This window comes from Mustela erminea, chromosome 1 (assembly GCF_009829155.1).
Source record: "Mustela erminea isolate mMusErm1 chromosome 1, mMusErm1.Pri, whole genome shotgun sequence".
Classification (NCBI taxonomy): domain Eukaryota; kingdom Metazoa; phylum Chordata; class Mammalia; order Carnivora; family Mustelidae; genus Mustela; species Mustela erminea.
Window position 1 is genome coordinate 73,812,761 of NC_045614.1, and position 26,622 is coordinate 73,839,382.

The window sequence follows — 26,622 nt, forward strand, 5'->3', positions numbered from 1 at the left end:
CCCAAATAAAAGGGATTACTTTGCAGTCAGAGATAATTTTCAAAATTAACACAGAATACCATGTTTGTAAAGCCCATGTTCTATTTGTGTTTCCCCAGGGATCTTAAACCTTGAAGCCTTGGTGGAATCAACAGGACCTAGGACTGTGACCCTGTGTGGGCAATGATGCCTCAGAGGTCAGAACACAGGATGCACTGTTGGTGGAAAATGGCCTTTTCCTTCTAAAAATTCTTCAAGTCTTCAATTTCTCCCTAGCAATGGGGTTCATCTTTTTATAGAACAGCATCTGATTTGTCAGCAACCTCTAGGTAGTTTATTGATTTAACATCTCTTCAGAGATGCTAAGAAATATGTGGTCTGCTGACAGCAATAGAGAGCCATGCCTTAGAAGGGGAATCTGATGGCTTGCTCCCAGCTGTCCTGGCTCAGAGCCTCTGCAATCACCGATTTTCAGAAAATTCTTTTAAATAGAGTTTATATTCCATTTTGAGCCACCTCCTTTTGCTTCCTCATTTCCCGACAATCAATGGGGATGGAGGTGTCTTTGCATGGCATCTCACACATTGTTGCTGAATGGAGTCATTTCACGGTGAAATAACCTAAATGGAAGAGAAATCTGCTTTGGTCAAGTGCTGAGGTTCACTGTGTAAAAACAATCAAGTTCCAGAAATGATTTGCAAAAATCCGTTTCTTTATTGTTTTGGAGCACAGAGACAATGGAATCTGTGAAGCAGGAGTCCTTGAACAAGAGTCTGGAAGGCTGGGCAGGCAGGGATCCTAGAAAGTAAAGAGAAGAAAGTTCATGCACCCTAGAATGAACTCCCTGGGCAGGAGGGCCGCCTAACATTCTCCTGCCTCCCTCCTTATTCCTTTCATAGCTCCCCACTTCCACGGGAGGACACTTTAGGGATCTGATTGGGCTGGACTGAATTTGTGGATGGGTCACTGTGTCTCAAAGGTCAAAAGCTTTGGATTCCTTTCTTTCCTTTGACCCTGGGTCTCTTTGACCCTGGATCCCACTCCCTGGGTGTGGTCAAGGTAGTCATTCTCCTGAATCCGCCATTTCCCCCCATTTCCTTCCTCTTGTCTTCTCATAAATATTTACGTTTAGGGGGAAAGCTGGGGGCTAGAATGACCAACTTGTTTGCCCTGGCCATCCTGCTTTTAGCACCCCAAACCTGGAAAACCTCGAGAACCCCCTCAGTCTCTAGCAAACTGATGGTTGTTCACCCTGGGCCCCATTTTATCCTCCAAACTAAGCTGTGTATTCCAACTCAACCGTTAATGGGGTACCTTGAGTTGGGGATTTTGGAGGTTGCCTCAGGTATTAGTAGCTAATTAAAGAAAAAAAATTTTTTTGAAATTCTCATTCGGATTTTTTCCCTTATTAACTGTTCTCTTTTTCTGGAATCTGCTGAAGAAAAGAGGTGAAGGGAAGGATGGGTCTCCTGCTGTAATGGCTCTAAGGTGAGTCTCAACACCTACAATGACGGTGTTTTGTAGACGCAGACACACAAGAAGCCTGTAGTATGTGGCCCAGGGAGCAGGAAAAGCAGAGAGATTTGGGGAGACTAAAGAAGGAAAGGGAAATAAAGATTTTTATGAAAACATGTCAATTCTTCAAAGGGGGCTCATCTTGAAGGCCTTATATTTAGGCCAACACTATTGAGCTCCCACATTGGGAGGCCCCAAGGTACTTGGGCCAGTGACAGAGTCCTGTCTCCAAGAGCACTTCCTTCTGCTTTCCTGGCCTCTTGGCTACTGTCTGTGGTGTGAGCTCCACCCCTTTTTGGGCAACAGGGAGGGAAGCCTTGGGGTAGCTCCAATTGGAAATCCACACTAAGGCCTCTTTCCCCAACTAGAGTTCTAGTAAAGTGAAAATGCCACACAGTTTCTTGGCCTGGGATAAATAATGTTTGTCATTCAGCACAAATGGGCATTGATCTCTTTAGAAGCCAGATTTCAGGGAGGTACAATGTCCTCGGCAGGCCACTAAATCTGAGATGATCAGCTCACCTTCTGGGAAGAGGGGCCAATTTTCTGATCCTTTAAGAAATATAAGTCAGGGAAGCCTGGGTGGCTCAGTGGGTTAAAGACTCTGCCTTCGGTTCAGGTCATGATCCCAGGGTCCTGGGATCGAGCCCTGCATTGGGCTCTCTGCTTGGTGGGGAGCCTGCTTCCTCCTCTCTCTCTCTCCCTCTCTCTCTCTCTTCCTGCTTGTGATCTCTGTCAAATAAATAAATAAAATCTTAAAAAAAAAAAGAAATATAAGTTATTGTTATACCAGAGAATTCTGGAAAATTGCTTAATCCTGGTCTCTTCTGCTTAATACCTGGTCTCACCTCAGGTAAGCAATGGAGTGTTTTCTCTCTCTTTGTGAGTTTGGTTATCATTACCTCATAGAAATACCTTATGAATATCTAAACATGTTGTTCTTTTGAAAAATTAGCGACTTTGGCCAACTCTGGGTCCCATTCTTTGAATAACAACCAGCAGCTGGAGTGGGATAGGGATTATCTCCTTTAGAGAGGGCACGGAGTTCCGAGTCCCCAACACCACCCCACCTGGTACTATCTCGCTTATATTGTACAATGGCCATTTCTCATTTACCTGGTTCCCCAGGGCCCATGGACCACTGGTTCTGTGAGCTCTGAGTTAGAGTCTAAACCGTCACACCGTCTTCCATAGTGACCATTTCCTTCCCGTCCTGGCCTCTCCTTGCTCCCCCTCTGCCTCCTTCCTTCCATTTCTACCCCAGCCCCTGTCCTCATTCAGGAGCTCCCTGCCTGGCAACAGAACTTTACACAGAAGCAGGCATCTCCTTCAGCGGGCATAGACCGCACTTAAACACAAGGTCCATTCCACACAACCGTCTAAGTCAGCAGATCTCGAAGTGTGGTCCCCGCAGCAGCGACAGTGGCAGCATCTCCTGGGAATTCCTTACAAATCCCAATTCTGAGGCTCCTCCTTGAACTGCCAAACCAAAAACGCAGGCGATGAGACCCAGGAGTCTGTCTTCTAGGCAATTCTGTTACACGCAAGTCTCAGAATCATTGGTCCACACTTTCAGGCACCCATTCGCTGAAAATAAAATCTGAGCCTGTGGAAGGCAATTTCCTTCTCTGGCTCTCATCTAAGTAAGCATAACGTAAAACCCCTCCTTGTTTTTTCTCCATATGCAGTCTGTGGAAGTGAAAGAAATGTCTGTTCGCAGTCCAGAAATCGCCACTTTGTGAGGTGTCTGAAGGCCTTTTAGCTGCAGTCTTGTTCACTTCGTTTCATGAGGCATTTCCTGTTGTCCAGGACACTCTTTTCCCTGTCACTGGCGTAAGGAAGGAAAGAGGTAACAACCCTTCCTCGTGGTCTATTGGCCTCAATCAGCTACTGTTAATTCTGCTTCTTCCTTGCTCCTGAGGCATAAATCTTGTCTCACCAGCTCTGGTTAAGTTCCTCGCAGGGAGGGGCTTCCAGCAAAGCCCAGTGGATGGATTTGAAGGAAACAACTTCATTTGTTCCTTTTGCCAGAGGTGGTGGCAGGAGCCGGAAACCTCGCTTCTCAAATCGGCTGAAGAGGGCTCTGTGAGTGAGACCTGCAAGGGAGCTCCAAATCCTGTTGTCTTGGGTGCAGGCATCTCTAGCGAGGGGCCCGAGAGCCCTCCAGACGGAGGGTCCCACTCAAGGAGGGTTCTGCTGGTGCCCCTCTGAGAACAAACCTGGGAATCAATTTCTACCCAGTGTGCTGACCATCGCACCAGGAAGAGGCAGGTCTCTGATTCTGGGATAGCTGGGAAGAGGCAGTGGGTCATGGGTAATGATTTGATCATGCAGTTGGTGGCAAGACCTTGACAGGACTTGATACAGTTGGACTGGGCCATCAGTTAAACAGCTAGCTGGCGTCAGCTCAAATGCATCAATTTTTTAATACCCCCTTCTTCTTATATGCTGGAAATTGAGGCACAGGGAAGGGAAGGGAAAGGATGTGTCATCTAGCCACTAGGGGACCATCCATTCACTCATTCATTGACTTTATCATTTCATAATACCCTATTAAGCAACATCTGTGTGCCAGATAATGAAAGGTGTATGTGTGTGTGTGTTTGTGTGTGTGTGTGTGTGTGTATGTGTTATGAGTTTCTTTTCTGTCATGTTCCAAATAATAGCTCTGATATTTCTGCAATTGATTTCATTAATTAAGTTAATTTTATTCATAATGTTGGGGACGTAAGAAATGGATGCAAATGAATGCTAATTTCCGAATTAGTATTTTGAGCTAAGGTCTTTGCCATTTTTAAAGGGAGAATTGCTGCCATAGTTTCGGAATTCCGAAATGAAGATTCTGTTTTTCTCCTTTGTCATTTAAGCTGGGTAGGCTCCCACCCTAGGAATGAAGTTTCTGAAGTCTTGATGACTTCCGTCCTGGTTTTATTCTAGCTCTTCAGAAGTATTCATTAGATGCTGGGAATATTGCCTTTTGCTTTCTTCCCTCATGACTCTTTTTGGTTCTGGATCGGAGAATTGGTGATAATGGGCTCTCTTCCCTCTTTTCCAATTCAGCTATTCGCTCTTTGCTCTCTTGCTTTACACATATACCTGGTAACACAGGATGGCACTCAGAGAGAGGAAAAAGTGCCTGGGGGAAGGTGTGTGTTTCAGACCTCTCCTGCTGCTGACTTGATCCATCACACATGTTTCTCTGTTAGCTTCAGGCCCAAGGGGAGGAATTCTTATGGAGAACGGCGAAGTGGAAAACGTTACTTCCTATAGACAGCAATGACCTCACAGAATGTGCTCTTCAGGTATTTATTTCAATGGAGGAGTTTCACTGCAGATGAAATTCCACCTGTTCCTTCTGAATGTCCCCACATGACAATAGCCCTCTGCCTTCATTCGGGTGGGTGGGGGATGGGGTGGGGAGATGTTCTGATTTCTGCTGGGGAGAAGCTTCTGATTCCAGGTCTTTGATGATTTTAGAGCTTCCTTGTGAAATGGGAGGGATGGTGAAACAGGCTGCTTGTGGTTATATCCAAGAATTTATATTCTGGACCAGGCTCCTTGGCCAAACACAGAGGATGTTTGAGGCTTCAGCCTTTGCAGCCATGTCTCTGACAGTGCCTGTCTGTCTCTCCTACTTCCCCATGACCCAGCCATGTGGAAGTGCCTTTCCATTCCCCAGACACTCCACAATGTTTGGTACCTTTGAGCCTTTGCACACTTACTCTCTCCATCAGTTCACTTGGGGGAATACGTGATGGTCTTTCAATGTCCTGGTCAGGTATCACCCCCTATATTGAGCCCAACAGAACCTCATCTCTCCCACCTCATCCTACCCCTAGGTAGAGTTGCTATTATTTCCTGAAGTTCTATTTGTATCTATGCTGGGGTGTTTATGATACCACTTTGCAACTGTTTTCCTATAATAAGATACTATCAGTGTTTAAGTGGAGAAATTATGAAGCAAGACTGCCTGGGCTCAGTCCCAGATCTGCCACTTACTAGCTGTGCAGTCTTGGGCAAGTTACTTGGCCTCTATATGTTAGTTTCCCCATCTGTGGGAAATTTTCAGAAATTTGCTTATTTCAGAAATTTGCTTTAAGGAGTAAATGAATTGTTGTTATTCCTCTTTTTCCTCCTCCCTCCATGAACCTCATTTCTTATGCCTAGTAATTTTCCCTGTATACAAATTGCCCTCAGGAATGGTAGCTACAGTCTAGGATAATTGATTTTTTGTTTTAAATTTCTTAAATAAACTTCTGCAAATTTGTAGCAGAAGCAGAAGTAATAGTGTTGAAGGTTGACGTCTCAAAATACTATCCAAAGTAACCTGTTGATAAAGCAAGGCTGAGTTTATTGCATACTACAATAAGGGAGATTATCATCAGGTTGACTGAGTCTTAATACCAAGGCAGAAAGGGAAGGGCGAAGTTGGAATATTTATGATTCAATTAGAATCATAAGGCAGGGTGCCTGGGTGTCTCTGTCCATCAAGTGTCTGACTCTTGGTTTTGGCTCAGGTCATAATTTCAGGATCATGAAATCAAGTCCCTTGTTGGGCTCTAAGCTACGTGAAGGGTCTGCTTGGATTCTTTCTCCCTCCCTCTCTGCTTTCCCCCTTCTGGTGCATGTGCTCTCTTGTTCTCTATCTCTAAAATCAATCAATCAATAATATATATATATTTTTTTAAATGGGCAAAATCCATGCCAGTTGACACAGCAAAGGGAGAATTTCAAGACAAGGTGTTCAAAGCAGGTCTTGATTGCTGATGAGCCTGGTGGATTTATCTATTGCTGTTTGTTGAGCACCTTTAGGAAATCTCTGTAACGAACCATAAAAGGTGTTCAGAATTTCATCTTCCTGGACAAGAGTGTCCTGGAATGGTCATGTTTACATAGATGGTAAGTTGGGTGGGCGTAGATCATTCTGGTCCTCAACACTTGAAAGATAAAATAGTTTTTATATCTAACAGACGTCTTTGTTGGGGTGTGGTTTGTCATGAAATCGCACATGGCTGAGTTGACAGTACAAACCATGATGTGTGGAGGATTTTGAGAACATAGTCCATGCACAGCAGAGAGGGGAAAATACAGGATGACATAGAAATCTTGGAATGCCACTCAAGAAGAGAAACCATCTAGCGGGAAGAAATTAGGAAGGATTGATATTGGAGCTTAAATGCTGTTGTCTCTCAGAGAAGTGCCTGTTGCACCTTCTTTAGGAAGCGGGAATGATAGAGACTCTCGAGTATTTGACAATCTGAGGGTCGTGGGGACTGGAATTCCATTTCTCATCTGGAACTAGTCAGTCAGCCTTTTGTGTCATGCCAACAAGAGGTCCCTGAAGTAAGCTAGGCAGAGGTTGCGGACCTTGTCTGGAGAAGGTTTGGGGGGTAGCAACCCAGCCTGCCATGTTGGATTGGGACCAGGAAGTGGGTGGAGAGCTGAGAGCTGGCAGGATTGCCTGGGCAGCATGGTGGCACTAGGTGAGGGGACATCACAGGGGAAGCTGTATTGCTCATGCCAGGCCAGACACTGAATGGGGAGCATAGCCGAGTGTCAGGCGTTACCCATGGAGAGAGGACCTGGGGCTCCTGGATGGATTACTGAGTGTTGCTTCCACTGGGAGAATAAGCAGTGAAGTGCAACAAATGATGTATTTCCGTTATCTGTTACCACAAAATAATCTGCCTCAAAATACTGGCTTAACTGCAACCCCCTAACAACCATTAGTTTTGCTCACAGATCTAGACGAGGGGGTGACTGGGCTCAGCTCACCCACTCTTGCTCAGCATCTGTGACGTGGCTGCAGATGGTGGCTGGGGCTGGGGTTGCTGTAAATATGTATTGGCTTGTTTTCCTTCTGGGCTGCGAAGACAGACAGCTGAGAGCAGGCCCAGCGGGGACTGCGCAAGCTTCTCTCTCTCTCTCTCCAGGCGGTCTCTCCATGGAGCAGCCTCTAGTCCTAGACTTGTTACATGGTGGCAACGTCTCAGAGAAAAGAAGGTGCTAGAAAACACCTTCGCAAACTCAAGTGAAAATGTAGGAACATGTAGTAGGAACATGAGAGGTGATTTGACCACAGCACACACACCAAAAAATCCCCTGGAATAAAAACCGTGATCCTTGAATCTCAAAGTTTTGTAGATGAATGGAAGAAGATGGTGACTGCTGAGACATGCACTGAAAGCTCAGGAGGAAGAATTTGAAACAAAATTGCAAAGAGAAGGAAATCCTGGAGAGAGAACTCCAGCAAGTTTGTACACAGATCGGTGAAGCCTTGTATATGAACAGCAGCTGTTTGGGAAGGCACAAGGGACAGAGATGAAGGAGAGCTTATTTATAAACAAATATAAAAAGAAATTTATCTGAGCTGATGAGAGAATTGAAGTGAAAGAAAACCATTAGTCTGCAGAGTGAAAACATTCCAAGTAACAAGCAGCATTAAGAAGAAAAGTCATATAATTCAGTATATCCTGGCACAATTTCATTTTTTAAAGATTTTATTTATTTATTTGAGAGACGGAGAGAGCACAAGTGGTGGGAGGGGCAGAGAAAGCATCAGATTCCCCGAACAGGGAGCCTAGGACCCTGGGATCATGACCTGAGCCAAAGGCAGATGCTTGACTGATGAGCCACCCAGGTGCCCCTATCCTGGTATAATTTATGAATTTAAAGGGTAGAGAAAAATATCCTATATCCTGCAAGATAGAAAAGAAAAATCATGTGGAAAAAAGAATCATGGTCATTTGACTGTATTTTGGCAACACCGCATATTAAAAGTGGCGTCATGTCTGTATACATTTCTAAGAGGGAAGTCGGTGCTGTACAATCTCACATGCAGCCAGGGTAGTATTCACCTGCCAAGGTGAAAGATTGAAATCTCCGGATTTACAATAATTCAGAGAAAGTACCTATGAGTAAAATAACTGAGAAAGAACTCTAAACAAACAGACCCTAGAGTGATAAGCAATGGACAGTGATGGAATGAACAGGAACACGTGACATGAGTGCTACGTGAAGATTCCGAGGCAGAGGAGGTCTCCTAGCTGGGTGATAATGTGTAAGTAAAAATGTCAAAATGTCCTCATAAAACAAAGAGGAGGAAAAGTAGATACACTCGAAAGGTCTTATCTTAGGGGGTATAAGGAAGGAAGAAAAGAGAGAAGGGTCAGGGCCTTCGATCGGTATGGGGTCCTCTGCTCAGAGGGGCTTTGTGCTTGATTTAACCCCCGCTGTTGCTGTTTTGAAATTATTAAATAACTTGGAACAGGGGCCCTTATTATCATCTCACAGGGAGATGACAACGCTGATCCTGAATAGAGGTCGTTAGCAGACTATATTTAAATCCTAAATCGACCCAGTTGAAATCCAAGAGGTGCTGATTTACTGTGAGTGGGAAAAGGAGAAGATATTCTCCCTGGTTGGCAGTGGTGGCTTGGAAACTTGGCTAAATTGAGAAATAGAGCAAAAATGATAGACGTTTGTACGCTGGCCCCCAATGTGTTTATAGGTGATCACGTGAGAGCTCTTTGAGGGAAGAGACGCTAATGTCCACATCTGGGTGTCCTCATGGGGCTTCCGATGGAGAAGCTGAGGAAGGGTGGTCTGAAGGAGCCGCCTGCCATCGTGCATCCCACCGCACATGGTGCATCACGCAAGAGATCAATTTTGAGAAACAGAAGACTTCTTAAGTTAGAGCATTCTCTGTATTGAGGGCCAATAGTTGCTGATGTTTTATTTTCAATGGCAAGTTTTCAGAAACTTTCCGGCACCCTGCTGAAGGTTGCCAGGAGACACAGGAGAAATAAACCAGGGCTACCATTCACAACTGAGTAAGAATTAGTCACCTCTCTCAAGGCCTCTCTTCCCATCTCTTGGGCAGACTTTTTCCTGCATGTTCTCCCTCTCTATCTTTTTAAGTTTTGCTTTGTGATAAATGCCCCTTGTCCAACTTGAGGAATCCATTCATCACACTTGCTAAAGTGGTCACCTCTGGGTTTTACTAGTCAGCTTCCACATTCTTCTCTGGTACCAAACCTGATTTTGTTCTAGGAATCCTTCCCTAGCCAGGACCAGGGTGGACGTAGGCATATGTGCTCTCTGGTTCTCTAGCTTGGTGATTGGGTGGCCCCACGCTCTGCCATCCAAGCTGGAATGCTTCTGAGATTGAAAGGGGGGTACTGTTGATGACTCTGCTGGGACCACGGGGAGATGGGGGCTCTTCCAGACAGACCTGGATGTGCGGTCAACCTACTTCAGACAGACCACCTGGCCCAAGGCATTCCAAGCAGAATGAGCATCTGGAAAATGAGCCGGGAAAAGGAGCAGCTCTCTCCCTGGAGACTATTAGGAGAGATGAGCTCTTTCTCTGACTGATGCCATGGGAGGGTGTCGGGCTGGGAATTGCTGCAGTCTATGTTGTCCTGTTGCTCTTGAGGGTGACAAAGCCAACACCTAAGGGGAGGAGGCGGGTGAAATCCCAGGGAACCAGAGCTGGAGCTGCCATGACACAGGTCCCTGATTTCTTCCACAACATGTCCAACCTCTGTATGCAGCCTTCCTGTAGCCCTGCCCCTCTCTGACCCTTGAACTGAGTTCTTATGTGAGATAGTGATTTTCCTATGGAATATTTCCTTTGGGAAGTCCCAGCATGATCTTAGAATATCATAAAGCTGTCCATACAGCAGCTCTGCATCCTAAAATTCCATTTTTATCTTTTGGTCATTTGTTGAGTACTCATTTTGTTCCATTCATTCAAGTTTCAAATCTTGGCGTCCTCGTTCTCTTAGATCTTCCTTTATTGTGTGAGTTGCATGGATGCATTTTCTTCTCTAGATCCAGCTAAAATTTCCCCCAAACTTCTTTGATATATGTCTTCCCTTCCATGCTTCCTCTTGAATGACTCGAAGATTTGGATTTTATTGGTTCATGTCAGACCCTCCTCACTAGCCTTCTGGCTTCCAGACTCTCTTCCTCCTCTAATCTTTGTGGCATTTTCTTTTTGGTGCCCCACTAGCACAACTTAAGGGCTCTGTCAAACAATGAATTTTGGATGCACAAAGTAAAATACGTAGGATTACAAAGTAAACCAACTGTATCAAAATACAGTTATTGAAATAAACTCCCCCATGCAAACATCTACTATAGTAACATATGTGCTTCTCTATTAATGCCTCAGACTATAAGATACAGATATAGGGTCAGTAACAACTATAATTTTAAATCTTTAATGAGCCTAAATGATATTTTTATATTATCTGCAACAACAGTACTGGGATATGAAGATATTCATAACTTTTATGCTGACAAATATACAGATACTTCTAATATGAATGCAATCTGGTGCCTTCAGTCAAGGTAGAAGAAAATGCTGCATTGCCATCAAAGATACGTGTAAATAAAAGGTTTATTTTTTTTCCTACCTAGGTATATGGATCCCAGGTTATGAGCCCCCACATTCATCAGTGCTGCATATAGCTGTTAGGTCAATTTCCTCCATGCAGACATTTCACTTGTCACTTCCTTCTTCAACCTGCTCTGGTTGTTACCCATGAGGCCAAAATCAGATTACTGGGCTTGGCATTCCTGAGCCATCGTGATACTTGCTCCCCTACCTGCCCAGACTTTTCTGACACCGTCATTCACCCTGGATCATGTTCCCTAGCCTAGGTGATTTCTTTGTTATCTTGAGAACACAGGAAGTATGCAACTCTGTGTTTACCCAGGCTTCTGTATTTTCTAGTGAAAGAAATATCATTTGCTTAAACAAAAAAGGATCCAAGTATGAATGGATCCAGGTGCACAAATAATTCTTCCTGGTATCCTTCTCTCTAAATCTCTCAATTCTCCTCCTCCTCCTCCTCCTTCTTCCCTTTGTCTTCTTCTTCTTTATCACTGGCTTTAGTTTCAGGCAAGATCCTTTGTATTATGGAAAGATAGGACTGGAAATCCAGGTGTTCGTACATTTTTTTTTTCCAATCCTAACCAAAAGAGATCTCATTCTAACATTTAAAAAAAAATTTTATTTTCTTATTTGACAGAGGGAGATAGCTATAGAGGAGGCACAAGCATGGGGGAGTGCTAGAGAGGGAGAAGCAGGCTCTCTGCTGAGCAGGGACTCCCCCACCCCACACACACACCTTGACACAGGGCTCCATCCCAGGATGCTAGGATCATGACCTGAGCCGAAGGCAGAAGCTTAATGACTGAGCCAACCAGGCACCCCATGGGAATCTCATTCTAAATGACATCAAGAAAAGCCCTTGGAGCTCTAGCTGGGAGGAAGGTGGGGTCCCTTCACTTTCATTGAATTGATAACTGTGATCAGAGAGCTAGAATATTCTGACTGAACAGTCCTGGGGCTGGCGATGATGTCAGCATACTCAAAGCACAGGGGCAGGACAAGAAAGGGGTCCACCCCAAAGAAAAATCAGGCTGCTGTTACCAGCAGAAAGCTTCCTAAGAGGGATAGGCAAAAACAATAGTTTGTCTGCTACTTTCTTGAAGACTGGGTTGCAATTCTTTCCATAAAATATGTTCTTCCCTGTCATTTTTCCCTAGGCAAAGCCCTTTCTTCATTCACAGAAAAGTAGGTAGGTCAGATAATTAATATCACTGAGCATCTGCTGTGCACCCGGTGCTTCAGATCCATGTCCCAGGTTTCAGATTCAGTGTCCCAGCTCATCAGAACAGCGGTGGAATTCAATTTATTTCTCCATAATCAAACTCAACTTGCTCTTGGTGGTGGGGGGACTTTTTTGTCACATTGAGATCACTCAAATTCTTCTGGCTTTAAATTTAATTTCTTTTTGAGATGGTACTCAATCAATTCAGGCTTTAAACTTAGTTAATTCAGTCAAAATTCCCTTTCAAGGCTGACCTCCCTTCTTAGTGGTTCTCCCTTCCCCTTTGGTCTCCAGGATGCTGCCGGAGGCACAGCACCATCACAGTGGCAAAGCAAGTGTGTCACCCAAGTGCTGACCCCATGGGCCTCAGCTGAGCTCACTCATGCTCCCTCACGGAGAGTGGGCCTTCATTCCAGCATCGTGCTTGCTGTGTTAACTGCTGTCCATGGACCAAGCCATGGGCTGGCTGTCATGATGTCTGTGTACTTGATACCCTCTTCCTCCTGACTCTGGGCCCCTCTCAGTGTGTGGATCCTTCACCCTCCGGCTGGATCCCTCCGCTGGGACATGAGGAATTTCGGATCTCTGTGGAAACCACAGATACTATCTCAGGGGCTCTTGCTGCCTCCATTTCCCTCCCTAAGTTACTGTGGGGTGTACTCTGAGGGGCTCCCAGGGGACTTACCCCCAGAATGACTGAAGTGACTTGAGGTGGAAGCCCCTTCACATTCAGCATGTCCTGAATTCATCTTACCTGGTTTTTCTAGCATCTCACACACGTCTCTAAACCACCTTCCCCCAGGACAAGGAGGACCAACCTTACCTGTAATCTTGCCCTTTTTCTTGTACCCCGAGGCTTTTATCTCCTCCCATGAGGCAGGACATGCCCTATTTCTCCATCCTCTAATCCTCTGAGTTTACAAGCTCTTAAATTTCAGAAACAGCAAACTTTTTTTTTTTCTCTCACTCTCAAAAAGCCACAGATTCTACAAAATGAAAGTCCTACTTTCATTCAGCTAATATTGCTAAATGTGCTTTGGTCTATTTTGAATGTCCCAAGCTGACCATCTAGTGTTCTGCTCCTGTGTGAGTTCTGTTGTCTCCCTGAAGGGATGGATGGTCACCGTCCTGGCTGGAGAGCAACAGTTCAACAGAACGACTGTGTTAGTCTCCTGTTGCTGCTATAACAAATTTCCACAAGCTTAGGGACTTAAAAAAATGCATCTTCAGACCTGCGAGATAAGGAGGCCAAAATGGCTTTTAGTAGACTGCATAGAATCTACATATCTGCAAGGCTGCATTCCTTCTAGAAGCTGTAGGGGAGAATCTGTTTCCCTGCCTTCCTCAGCTTCTAGAAGCTGTCTGAACTCCTTGGCTTGTGGCACTGCATCCCTCCCACCTCTGTTTCTGTCTTCACATCTCCTTCTCGGACTCTGTGCTCTTGCTTCCTCCTTACAGGGCTCTCTTTGATAACACTGGGTTCATCTGGGACATCCAGAATAATTTCCCCATCTCAAGACCTTTAATTACATCTTTAAAGTTCTTTTTACCATATAAGGTAACATTGTTACAGATTCCAGAGATTCTGATGTGGGCATCTTTAGGGGCCATTATTCAGCCTTCCACACTACCCAAAATGAAATATCTATCTATCTATAGATAAATAAAATATTGCAAGATACTACCTTGCAGTATGTTCTAATTCCTTATATCTTCCTAACAACCCTATGTATTGAATGTTATTATTCTCGTTTGACAGAAGAGGAAATTAAAGTGAAGTTTGGGTCAGTGATTGTCTGACTCCAAAGCTGGGATTCTCTCCACTACCTCGCAAAGAGTCCTTCTTCCCTCACAAGGCTACCCCAGTCCACATCAAGTCACCAGACCATATCTTTGTGTGGCAACTTTCCATTTGATTATATACCATTTGGAGTATATTCAGAATATAATGTGTGTTTATGTGTATGTTTAAGCCTTTCTTACCAGCCAGAATCATAAATGCCTAAGCCAGGATGAGATCTATTGCCACTTTTGAACCACTACTCCAATAGCATCACCATGGGGTGGCCACACAGTAAATATGTCATAAAAACTTGCTGATGTGATAGTTGGTACCAGAATCTGCATCATCCAGTCAGCTATCTCAAATTTATGGAGTTGTAGGCCCTGGGTCTACTTGAAAGATAGAAGTAAAAGACACACTCCCAAGTTCAGCTGCCTCGGGGGAGGAGATATGCTGAAGATATCCACAGTATGGTTCTATTCATAGTACCTATCGTTCCTCTCCCATGGAATATCAGACCTTGGGTCATGCCCTGTTGGACACTCTATGTCAGTTATTAAATCCTCACCAAATTCTGAAATTTAGAGGTGAGCTTTTTTGATGTTTTGGTCACTTTGCTTCTCTTATGTGACTCTCCTTGTTTCACAGACCATTTTCATGGATAGCTGCCTCCCAATTTCAGATTAACCAAATAAAAGGGACATTTGGTGGTTCCATTCACAAAAAGAGAGACACATGAAACTTTCTACTATACTAGGAGCAGGAACTATCCAACCTAATCATTAAGGACCTTGGGGTTCTAGGTAATTAGTATTTAGGCCCTAAAAATTCTTATCAAGGAACTACCAGTCATGATCCCAGGTTTTTTGTAATCAATATGGTAAAGGTACTAGTGGAACTAGAGATGACTTTGTGGCTACTAGGATGCCTGCTTACAAAGCTCAAGTGCATGGCTGCCCGATGAGGTCTGCCAGTGAGTCTCAGAAGCTTCCATGCTCAGTTCATCCTTGGTCACATTAATATTTTCTCTACTTCCTGACTGCCATCTTGTCTTTGATGAAATGAAGTGGATGGTTGTAGGAAAAGAGAAGTTGAAAAGAAAATAGAAATGCTATTAAATATTGTTGGAGCCCACTGAGGGTGAGGCATTCAGTGGTGGCCTTTATGTACAGTATCTCATTCATTCTTTCTAAGCATCTCTAAAAATATAAGTATGATTGTTCCCATGGCCCACAGATAGGGAAATGGGTCTTATAGAGGTTAAGGAACTTGACTGAGGTAAAACAGCATAGCCTAGTCTCTTCATTTCTCCAAAGCCTACATTGCTCTGGTTCAGGAATATACCATGGGGTCTGGCTGGAGCCACCGACGGATGGCTCTACTGGCATTTCTTTTGACTCCCTCAACTACATTCCTTGGCCTAATGGTCCATGAAATATACATAACATCCATACCCCTTTCATTCTCCCCAAATAACAGTTTCTGTACTCAAATAACTTTTGCATATACCACTTTCCTGGGTCTTAGAGAATTATCATATCAGACCTAAAAAGCCTATCAGTGGAGACAACTTAGGTCAAACCCGTTTTCCCCACATGTACTTCGCAGTTGCAACGCTGTATTTAAAAGAAACATCAGCTCAACTTTTGTGGGAACATATGTGTTCAGGAAACATCCACTTAGCACATAGGCAGTGCCCAGCTTCGAAGGGAATGCAAGAGATATAGAAAGAGGAGGAGACAAAACCAAAGGAAAGAACCATTTTTTGTTTCCTCCTTTGGAAACAAGCAGATGTCACCAAGGATGCCCAAAGGCAGTGAAAACATCCCACTCTCTCCTGTGCAATCCTTCGGGAGGGAACATGTGGGTCACGGACTGCTTACGCAATTGTTATTACAATTATAAGCATTAAGGAGTGCCCTCTCAGTCGATTAGCTGATGCTGCAGAGAATATACAGCAATAATATCACTAGCCTAATTTTCTGGGTCGAGGAGAGCCAAGGAATGGGAAAGAGTCTCTCCCTCTACTTCCTGGATCTTTGTGTGTTTGCCTTGAGCGAATACACCTCAAGATACAATTTTAAATTAAAAAACAAGAAAGTGTATTGGATTAATTCATCATGGCTGGTTTTCTACCTGGAGCAAAACTGACTTTCTAAGCTACCCATCCAAGCTTGTGTGGGAAATGGCGCAAAACCTGGGCTGGAGTTTTCACATTATGCTAGCTCCCTGACCAGTCAGAAATCAAGGGCTGAGGAGACATAGGAAGAGGGAGGCAGAGGCCAGGCTTCTCAGAGATACCTGCCCCCCATCTGCTGGGATAACAGGGCTGCTCTTTTCTTGCTGCGCTATTCTAGTTGTTGATTTCACTGTGCGTTGCTGGCGGATTTTAAGTAGAAAATGGTATGTGGTTAATTATACAGCTAATGAGCTCTGGGGAGTTTGCTTTCAGATTCCCTCACTCTAGGTGACAAGGGGAGAAAGTGCCATATAACATATTCTGCCCTTAGGGAGTGAGTTAAACAGAGTGAAAGTCAGATTTTGAAATCAGCACATTCATAAGAGAAGCATCTGGAGTTCTTGGATTTCTTGTACCAGGTGTATCAGTAATGCCTCTTTCTCTTGCTGCAAAGGCCTTTTGTGGAGAGTAGGTGTCCCCACCTTGGTTGTATTCTTTTCCACACTTCTGTGTACAGCTGTACCTGAGGGGGAGAAAAGAGGTGATATTTTACTAGCATCATTTCTTCCTGGTCTTCTGATGGGTGCTACAAGCCTGTAGAAATTCCAGACCTATCCAAGAGTCTGTGTCCCACCAAACAGATTTTAAATGTAATCAACTTTTAAGCACCCTTTCTTAGGAGGCTACCACAAGCAATTTTCCACGATAAATGAGAAACCAAAAAAGAAGAAAGTTTTGGAGTAAGGGAAACTGACAATCTCACACAGGAGTGTTGTGCAGGAAAACCCCTGGATGAAAATAAGGGGAGGCCCAGGGATGACAGCTGTGTGGTGGACTTAGACGACCAGACAAAAACGCTCTAGCAGGGAGAGTTTAACAAATAAAAGTAGAACCGACAGATCACTGGATACATTTCCCTATGGAAAAATGAACGGGGAGGCTATAGGATGGTATAAAACAGCTGGAAATAGCTATAGAGAAAATGAAGTAAGTGAAAAAAGTAAGGCAACTATGAAACCCATATAAAATGAGAAGTTATACCAGAAGGAAAACATTGATGGTATATTACTTATACTACTTATAATAGAAGTATAATGAGATGAAAGATCTATAAGTGGAGGGGTAGAGGCTATAAGAAAGCTAAATATTTACCTGCTATTATGAGTCTTGAGTAGATAGTTTCTAAAACTGGCAAATGAAAAAATAGCAATAAAATACATGTTTTGGTTAGCTGTGAAAAACAGAAACATGAACTGATAATGAATGAAACTAGACAAAAGTTTTTATTTCTCTCTCATTTGATATAGCTAAACAGTCTGGGGTGGTGGTGATAGTTTTACTCCACAGAGTCCTCAGTATTACCCAGTCTTCTGTGCTGTTGTTCTGATGGCATAGACTTCCATTCCCAGTTCATCTCATGGTCCAATGTGGCTGCTTAGGTTCCGGCCATATCTGAATTCCATCCATCAAGGAGGAAGAAAGAATGAAGAAGAAAACAGTTAAAGGATACGTTTCAGCTGTATTTTAAGGAAGTCATGTGAAAGTTACATATACCACTTTTATATCCCTTCGGCCTGGATTTAGTTGCATAACTATATGTAATTAAAAGAGGACTTGAACAAATGGTTTTTTATTCTGGAAATCACAAACTCAGTTAAAATTCGGGCATGTATTTCAATGGCAGAATGGAAAACAGATATAGAAGAAATTGACATTTTTTTTCTACACAGATTATTTAGAAATGTGGGAGTAAATTCCAGAAATATCTAAATTTACTGGAATTAATTACTGATTGGAGAATGAGGCTTTTGGAAGGAGAGAGGTGGTGCATATTATTGCTGTATTTCATTACAAGATTTTGGACCTTTCTTTCTTAACTTTTTGAGAAATTATATGCATCGTATTTTACTGATAAATAAGTTTAAAGAAATGATAGGGGTCTCTGGCATGTGGGTGTGATAGCAGGCTCTGAAAGTTGGGAAGATGTTTCTCTCCATTTTTTTTAATCCCCTGCTCATTTCTAAACCATAAGGCGAATCTGGTATTCTTAAGTTTCATTCCAAATTGAAAAATTACGATTCCAAATTATAGAGATAATAATTGGGCTTATATGGTCTTCCATATATGGTCTTCCCTCTACTCTACTTTTCTTGCTTTCTTACGAATATAAAGAAAATATAAAGAAAATCTTCTTGGGTCACCAGTGTGGCTCAGTCGGTTAAGTGTCTGTCTTTGGCTCAGGTCATGATCTCTTGATCCCTGGGATCAAGCCCTGCATTGGACTTCTTGCTTGGCAGGGAGCCTGCTGCTCCCTTTCCCTGCCACTCCCCCTGTTTGTGCTCGCTCTCTGTGTCAAGTAAGTAAAATAAAATCTTTTATCTTCCCAATAGATATTAGAAGCGATTATGATGGCAATAAACAAGGGACACATCTCAGAGGCTTAAATAAGATCTGTTTGCTTCCAAGATGTTAGACACCCTCTTTTGGGAAACTACATCTTTCTATTGTGGCTTTCCTCTTAATTCATAGCCTTTTAAACTGTAAAAAAACAATGAAGTTTTAATCTGGAGACTGATTTCACTAGTTCAGATAATAGGTCAAGTCAGATTTATCTTCCAGTTTCTTTGTTGGTAAATATTTCCCTCTTTCCAAATTCATATCCACCCCTGACTTAGAGAAGGTCCTGTTGATTCCAGCTTTCTTGTCTCAGTGAATGGAAGTCTATGTCATGAATCCTCAATTCATCTGCTATGTGAAAATGATCCACAGCCACAGAGAAGAAAATAGAATGTTAGATGAGAGAAACACAGTGCAAGTCCCAAGAAAGTGCCTGGGGGATAGTGATCAAAATGATATCAGTAAAATTATTATTAGCTATGCAATAATAATTTAATTGAAATTCAATTTACTGTAGTTGGATTTACCAAATAGTATGTTGGATTTTTTATAGGTCATCTTTGATCCTGGACAACCCTGCAAGGCAGGTATTATCATCTTCCTGACTTTAGAAAGAAAGAAGCAGCTCAGATATGTGTCATAGCTACACCAAGGTGTAACAATGAATCAGTGGGGTCTGGGTTTTAACTCAGGACTGTCTCACCTCAAAATCCATGTTTTCTCTCTCTCCCTCTTTTTTATTTAGGATTTATTTATTTATTCTGGGGAGTGGGGAGGAAGGGCAGAAGGCAAGGGAGACGGAGAGAGAAACTAAGCAGATGCCCCTCTGTGCTCTACCTCATAACCCGGAGATGGCAATCAAAGCAGAAACCAAAGAGAACAGGAATTGAATCCCATGCTCAACGGATTGGGCCACCCAGGCACCCCAGAGTCTGTGATATTTGGATGGCATGACTTTGAATTTCTGGTGGCTATCCCTTCCTAGGTCCAGGTGTCCAGCATGTTCTAAACATGTCTTAGGTGCTGTGCTTAATGAAGAGCATATAACCAGACCAAACAGAATTCATAATACTTAGTCTCCCTGTTAAAAATGCCCTGGTTCTGTTGATCAGCTAGTCCATTATTGGAGCGGATGTTGACAGTGCCCCATGCATATCCTCTGACCCTTACCAGATCAGTGTGTATCATCTGATCTCAAACGTCCACCGTCTGCACTTCTTTCTTCTGGAGCTGTCTGTTGTCACTGGCTTTGCTAACAGGCCAGAAAAACTGGGGAGTTAATGCCACCTAGGAGCTGTCCTCTATTTTCTTGTTTTTAAAGATTTGATTAGCACACAGAGGGAGAGGGAGAAACAGGCTCACCCTGAGCAGAGGCCAATGCTGATCTCCATCCCAGGACGCTAGGGTCCTAACCTGAGCTGAAGGCAGATGCTTAATGACTGAGCCACCCATGTACCCCTAGGAGCAGCTCTCTAGCAATGATGGCTGACAGCTGGTGTATTAATACGCCAACTCCCTCGCCCCTTGTGTGGGATAATTGAGGTGTGTGTCCTCTCCTGGCCCTGACACTGCCCCACAGGATTAGATTACAGTTGTCCACAGTGATAACTGGCTGGATAATGAGCCTTTTATTGGCTGCTTTTCCTCCCCCTTGCTGTTTTCCACACCCTTATCGCGTCTCCCATAGTTTCCAAATAATGTCTTTGCATTCAGATTCTTGTTTCAGCTCTTCCTTGAGGCAGTAACTCAAACTGATACAGCCTCCTTATCTATAGAAAAGTTGAGGACTGGGCGGTTTGGCTTAAAGCACAAACATCATGGGTGAAGTCAGACTTGAACTTGACTTTGACACATGGATAGGATTTGGGTAACAGGTGGGAAGGAGAGGACAGCACAGGTGAAGGCGGCCAGATGTTCAAGGGGGCAGATGAGGAAATGGAGTGCAGACTGCGGGCTTTGGTTCTGGATGATGAGGTCAGACTGTAATGGAGGAAAAAGAGCTCGGTCAGTGGGGAACAGAGCGCTCTCCCAGGTGCTTGAGCAGGACAGGAACTGTCAGACCCATTGCTTTTGGAGGCCATGTCTGGCTGGGAGCAGGCAGATAGGAAGAGGAAGGAGAGTGCTGAGTCAGAGAAGCCAGTGGGAAAACATCCATGTGATGGAAATAGGGAGAAGGCTGCCCCTAAAGTGGAGGCAAAAATACAGGGAGGAAGGGTAGTTGTGAGTCATTTCAAAGGAGAATCCATTGTGTTTAGTGGCTGACTAGCTACAAAGGATGCACGCGCGAGATGAGTCAGTGGCGACTGTTCTCCTCAGCCCGCAAACCCTGTGCCTCAAGCTGGGAGCAGCACTAATGACAGGCTGGTGCCGCTGACAGGAACCAATCCCCTTGCATGCTGAAGCACACTCTGTCCCTGGCTCTCTCTGCTTCTCCTTCCCAAGGCCACACTGAGCTCCTGTTGAATGGCGGCTCCTCTCTAGAGGGCACTTTTCTTTAATTAACTGAAACAAGCTTAGGCTGGGGTCAGACAGAGCAGGGCTCAAATCTTACTACTGTTTCCCAGGTGTGTGACCCTGAGCAAGCTTAGAAATGTCCTGAGCCTCAGTTTCCTTCTCTTTTCAATGTGGATAATAGTTAAGAGTTTTTCTTTATGATGGTGCTTTGAGGATTTAACAAGATAAAATGTGGAAATGGTCATCACAGTGTATGGCTCCCTGGTAAGTGCTCAGGAAATGATGTGCATTATTCTTATCAGAGTAGAAGGAACTGTCTCGCCCTTGCAACAGCTCTAAGAAAAGAGGACAATTAAAGTAAAAAAAACAAACAACAACAAAAAAACTATATCAATATCTGTATCTAAATAGCTATTTCTGTTGTGAAAAATAATTTTCCCACTATTCTTCTAAGTTCTTGCCCGAGAACTCCATGTGAAAAAGGCAGATTAACAGAAGGAAAACAGAATATTAATAACATGTAGACTTCCTGTGCCTATGGGAGATACCCAGGAGAACTCAGTAGCTCCCTGACATGGCCCAAGCCACCACTTTAAATACTATCTCCAGCTAAAGGCGGAAGAAGATGTTGAGGGCTTGGGGACGCCAGTTATAGGAGGAAAAACACAGTAAATGAAGGTAAGTTTGTTATGCAGATTTAAGTCCTTGTTTCTCTGTTAAGAGCTGTAGAGATTTGGAGCCATCCTTCTCTTCCTGGTACCGAGAGGGAGACAGTTACACAGGAAGCGTGAATGTCCCCCATAAAAGAAGAATTTCTACTCAATTTTCGGAGTGTCACCTGTGTCTGCTGTTTCTTAAGAATACTGGACCTAAAACAATTGTTATACCAAGGAGCATATTTAGGGATGGTATATTCTGCTCCCCTTTCACTATCTATCCTTTTGAGGCCTAGAAACAGATAATACTGTTCAGGATTCTGCAGGAAGCGCAGCATTAGGATTGTGGATGAAGAAATAATCGTCTCAGCTCTGGACAATTTTTTCATCTCTAGATAGCTACAATATTGGGGGAGTTTCTATTCTATTCTTCGTGCCAGAGATCATATCCCATTTCATGGATGGCTTTAGGTCAATAAGTAGGTCTATTTTTTGCTCTTCAAAAGGCTCCCAAACACAATTCATTTCAAACAAAAGTCACCACCCGCCTCGCCTCCCTTTCATGCTCCTGACCATGAAAATGGTCCCGCACACAGAACTCCAGCCCCGCTCAGCTGCTCAGTGGGGAGGAATAAACACAGACCTGAGCTAAATGGGCGCAGTTTTCTTGTACAGCAAGGATGACAAAGGGAATGCACCCTCTTTCATTCTGTTCTCAAGACCGTGCTGACTGATTCTTCAGCCAGCCAATTCACAACACAGCATTTCAGAGAGTGGTTATTTAGTCTGAAAAAAAAGCCTCTGAATTGAGTAGGATGTCTTCATGTGGCATTTTTCTTGGGCTTTCTCAGTGTGCCTGAGGCTTTCTGTTCATCCTGGCCTGATTCCTAGGTAAGCCATTAACTGGGCCTTCTCTGCCGGCCTCACACCTGCCTGGCACTAGTTCCCACGGTTGCCTCAGTCACATGCTGCCAGGCTGCTGGTGAGGCTGGACGTGTGCTTGGTTCTCCTCTGCTCATCAGAGGAGGCCACTGTGGCGCAGCTCTTAAATGGACCTCCTGTGACTAACGTCTCCCATTGGATCAAACTTCGTGATTTCTGATACTTAGCAGAAATCTCTAAGTGCCAAAAAAGGCTTTCCTAAATCTCCTCAAAATCAAAATGGCAAAAGTCCGAATGGATTGTTCATCTCTGTTTTCAGGGGTTTAGGCGTACAGCTGACCTGGGGAAGAGAAAATTTCATTAGCCCACCCTGTCTGGCTTCTTTAGAGCAGGATTCTGTCCACTAAGAACAACACCTTACATGTGGAGCTGCCTGGGTGAGGCGTCCAGGGGGAAGATGGGGGGTTTGGAGAGGAGGAGATACACATCTTTTAATAAAGGCTGAAATGTTAAATTGCAAAAGAGGAAGAAAAAAATCATTTTGTTTCAGTCGGGTGTCAGCACTGGCTAATTATAGAATGGAATGATTTGAGGATTCAGTTTCCTTCTCTAGAAAAGAGCTGGAAAACTACTGAATGTGGTGGCACACTTCAGGCTACTGTAGCATAGGGAGTCACTATGTGGTAGTCTAGTGGTACTTCCTCTGGGACATCAAGGTTGGGAGGTAACTTGGTGTAGTAGAAGTTCTTGGTCTCCCCCAGCCCATTCCTCTAGGAGGCCAGCATGCCACCCCCAGCTGCTGTGGGTGTTGGTTACTAATGGCTCACAGCTGTCCCCTTCTCCATAGAAGGTCTCTCTTTGGTCTGTGCTGCCATGCCCAGCAATGGCGGGTATTTACACTTCCTACTCCACCCCGTCCTTACCAGGCAGCCCACAGCAATGAATCACTATCACTGATGGTAAAAATCCCAGTCCCTTGTTTCTAGGCAGGACAAACATGGTACAGTTTACTTCACAGAGCTCACCGTGACATTGGTTGAGACTATACTTCATCTGAAAGCACACTGTTACTTAGACTTTTCATCTGTCTTATCCTGCGCCCCTCATCTCCCCCTGAGTTTCACCTGAAAGTGCTTCCTTACTAAATCACAGGCCTAAGAACACTTGCCTCAGGCTCTGCAATCTGCAGAACCCAACCTAGGACACCTGGCTTATCCAGGAGGTAGGCTGAGAGTTGGTTGTCTTCTTTGTCGGAGGTAGCATAAAGCAGTACTCTCCCTTCTCTCTCCCACAATGCCCTCTGAGTAGATTGCAACTTAATCGTGGGCATGTAGAGGCTTCTCGTTGGATATGACTTGCCTGACTATGACCCTCTTAAATTAAAAACATGTTTTTTAAAGATTCATTTATTTCAGAGAGAGAGAGAGAGAGAGAAAGAATGTGCATGAATGGGAGGGGCAGAGGGACAGGAGTGAGAATCCCAGTCTCTGAGCAGAGCACATAGCCTGACACCAGGATCAATCTCATGACCCTGAGATCATGACGGGAGCTGAAACCGAGTGGGAGGCTAAACTGACTGAGCCAACCAGAAGCCCCCTTAAATAAACAAAGTGAAAGGAAAAAAAAGTCTTAACTGCCTATGTGCTAAATTTTAGTTGTTCAGTTGGACTTTTTCATAAGAATGCTTTGTCAGTGGGCATGGGATTCTTAGAAGTTTTCTACTAATTAGAAAGTGACTCTCCTCGCCCAACATACTTCCACAATTATCCAAGTACTACAGAAAATTATACTTTTGATGTTCATTCCATGTGTTTCCCTTCTTTCTGCCAAAATCATGACTTTGAAACTCAAGAGTTTCCTCTTAGAACTAATTATCATAGTTTCTTTAAGTGTATTAGAGTGCCCTTGCCTTTCCAAAAATTCTATCCATGTAAACGTTCCAAAAAAAAAAATGAATGCTTTTTATTTCATTTTTGTAGGGCTTTTATTCTGAGTGGTTTAATTTAACACCCGTGAGAGGGAACTTGAGCACATGAATGGAAGAGCCTGGTAGAAAACTGTAAGAATTCAAGGGCAATGGATGTCTCTAGTATTAACCCCTCCATATGATTCTGTCTCTTGGTCCAAAGGAAATGTCTTAGATGGGGCTCCTTCTGCAGAAGCACACCCTGAGATAAGAATTTACATGAAAACGACTTATTAAGGAAGTGTTATGATGAGGAGTAGTAAGGCAGCGGGAGCACAGACGGGGCGGTGTGGAAACTGACATTTCTGTTTTTTTTTCTCTGTGCGCAGAACAGCTCCAGCAGTCTGAAGAGGTGTCGGAAATTGGTCACAGGGGCCGCGTGTCCAAAGTCAACTGAATTAGAACCTGGGAGAGGAGCACACAGAAACGTATTAGCACACCCCTCCCCCCCACCTCGGGCCCCAGAGAGGGGAACTGGGCGGAGCACTGACAGAACCCACCTCGGGGAGGAAACTATACAGACAGGTAGGCTATCTGGTCCAAGCAGATCTGAATTTGAGGCATTTAGGCCAAAGAATATGGTCTGTGCTACGTTCCAGCCACCACAATGCGGATTATACCACCTGTCAGATGTTCCAGTCCACCCTGCTTGCTCTAAGGCGATGATGACCAAACTCCCCTGGGGCCTATTGTCAGATAGTTCAGAGTTAATCAGGTTTTTATACAGTCAACTGGGGTTGGATAAATCAAATCGTGGGCATGTATTCTGATAACTGTGGATGTCAGTGTCTGTGTGAGCAGCTAAAGATTCATGAAGCCGTGAACGGAAGCGAATCAGGTCGCGCCGCGCCCCCCAACATGCTGCTCTGCCATATTGATTATTTTGAGCTGAAGGCACTTGAGAAACGGCAGATGTGGGAAGGGTTTTCTGCCCTCACCCTTTCTACCAAAAAGCAGACATAGAATTTCCTGTGAGAAAGGTGCCCTCCCTGTAGCAGTGAGATAAGAACATTCTTATCACCAGAGACGAGGAGTCAGTGCCCAAACAGACCTGTACAAACCAACCTACTAAGTGAATCCTTCCCTTCTCTTAGTTTTCCCCATGTACTTCCTAGTCTCCACTCCACTATTTCCTCCCTCCAGCCCAAGCCCCACTGTCTTGTGTATTGCCTCAATGTATTGTTCTTTATGTGACAAGAGCTAGAAGCTTTTGGGAACGGCTTCTTCAGGTCTTCATTTTCCTTCTGAAAGCTCCCATGTACACCTAAATATTTTAAATTAGTGTGTATGCTTCTCTCCTACTAATCTCTTATGTCATTTTCATTCTTGGGCCAACTGCAGAAGCTAAGAGGGTAGAAGGAAGTTGTTCTTTCCCTATAGAACACAAGCAGCAAAACCAGCAGATCATCATCTCCTAGAAGTGCTCGAGGGTTGGTTTACAAATCTCCACGGAGAGCAGAGCAGGTGAGTGATTCCTGAAGAGTATGGTGGGCTTGTGGCCGCCCTCCTGGAACGCGTGACAGATCCTCAAGCAATCCTTCTGGGTCTCGAAGCAGGTAAACACAGACAAGAGAAGACAGAGTGGCCCTGTGGCTGTGAAGGTGGGAAACCAGAAATAAATCCAGGTGTGAGAGGTTGCTGATAGGGATCTTTCCTTTGTCCCTGAATGTTGCCTGTGGACCACATCTGAAAACAATAGTACCCCACCTTCTGAAGAGCCACGAGAGAGTAACATAAGGGACCCATCTGGGTTTGCCAAGAACCTGCAAATAAAAATACAGGATAGCCACTTAAGTTTAAATTCTAGGTAAACAATAAATTACTTTTAGTACTCCTAACTGTTGCAGCATGCTGAAAATTTGTTTATTTAAGTAAGTGTGTCCCATGCAGTGCTTAGAATATAATCTTACAGAAACAATTTGTTTTCTTATCTGAAATGTAAATTTACGTGGCAGTCCTACAGTTTATCTGCAACCTCAGGTCCAACACTTCCAGTCCAGTCTTATCTTATCAAAATGTGGAAGGAGTATCTCTGCTCTCACCTGTTGGCAGCCCAGCCCCAGCTCCCCGCCTGTCTCCTTACTGAGAAGACTGGGGGACGAGCGGGTCACTGGAGCAGTCTTATGGAGAGAGCATTCTGGGGAGTGAGGTTGTAGCCTTCCTTCCCCACAGAGGAGGAAGCGAGA

The 26,622-nt window shown here is 44.1% G+C and overlaps 2 long non-coding RNA genes across 2 annotated transcripts; one reads left to right on the plus strand and one right to left on the minus strand.

Moving 5' to 3' along the window:
- Window positions 1-691: 691 nt before the first annotated feature.
- Window positions 692-14,136, minus strand: LOC116600772. The gene is made up of 3 exons (XR_004289805.1): window positions 14,103-14,136; window positions 12,943-13,045; window positions 692-777 (listed from the first exon to the last, which is right to left on the minus strand). It is a non-coding gene; the product is annotated as an uncharacterized LOC116600772 (long non-coding RNA).
- Window positions 14,137-14,314: 178 nt separating this feature from the next.
- LOC116600774 lies at window positions 14,315-26,237 on the plus strand. The gene is made up of 3 exons (XR_004289806.1): window positions 14,315-14,489; window positions 24,766-24,961; window positions 25,817-26,237. It is a non-coding gene; the product is annotated as an uncharacterized LOC116600774 (long non-coding RNA).
- Window positions 26,238-26,622: the final 385 nt, after the last annotated feature.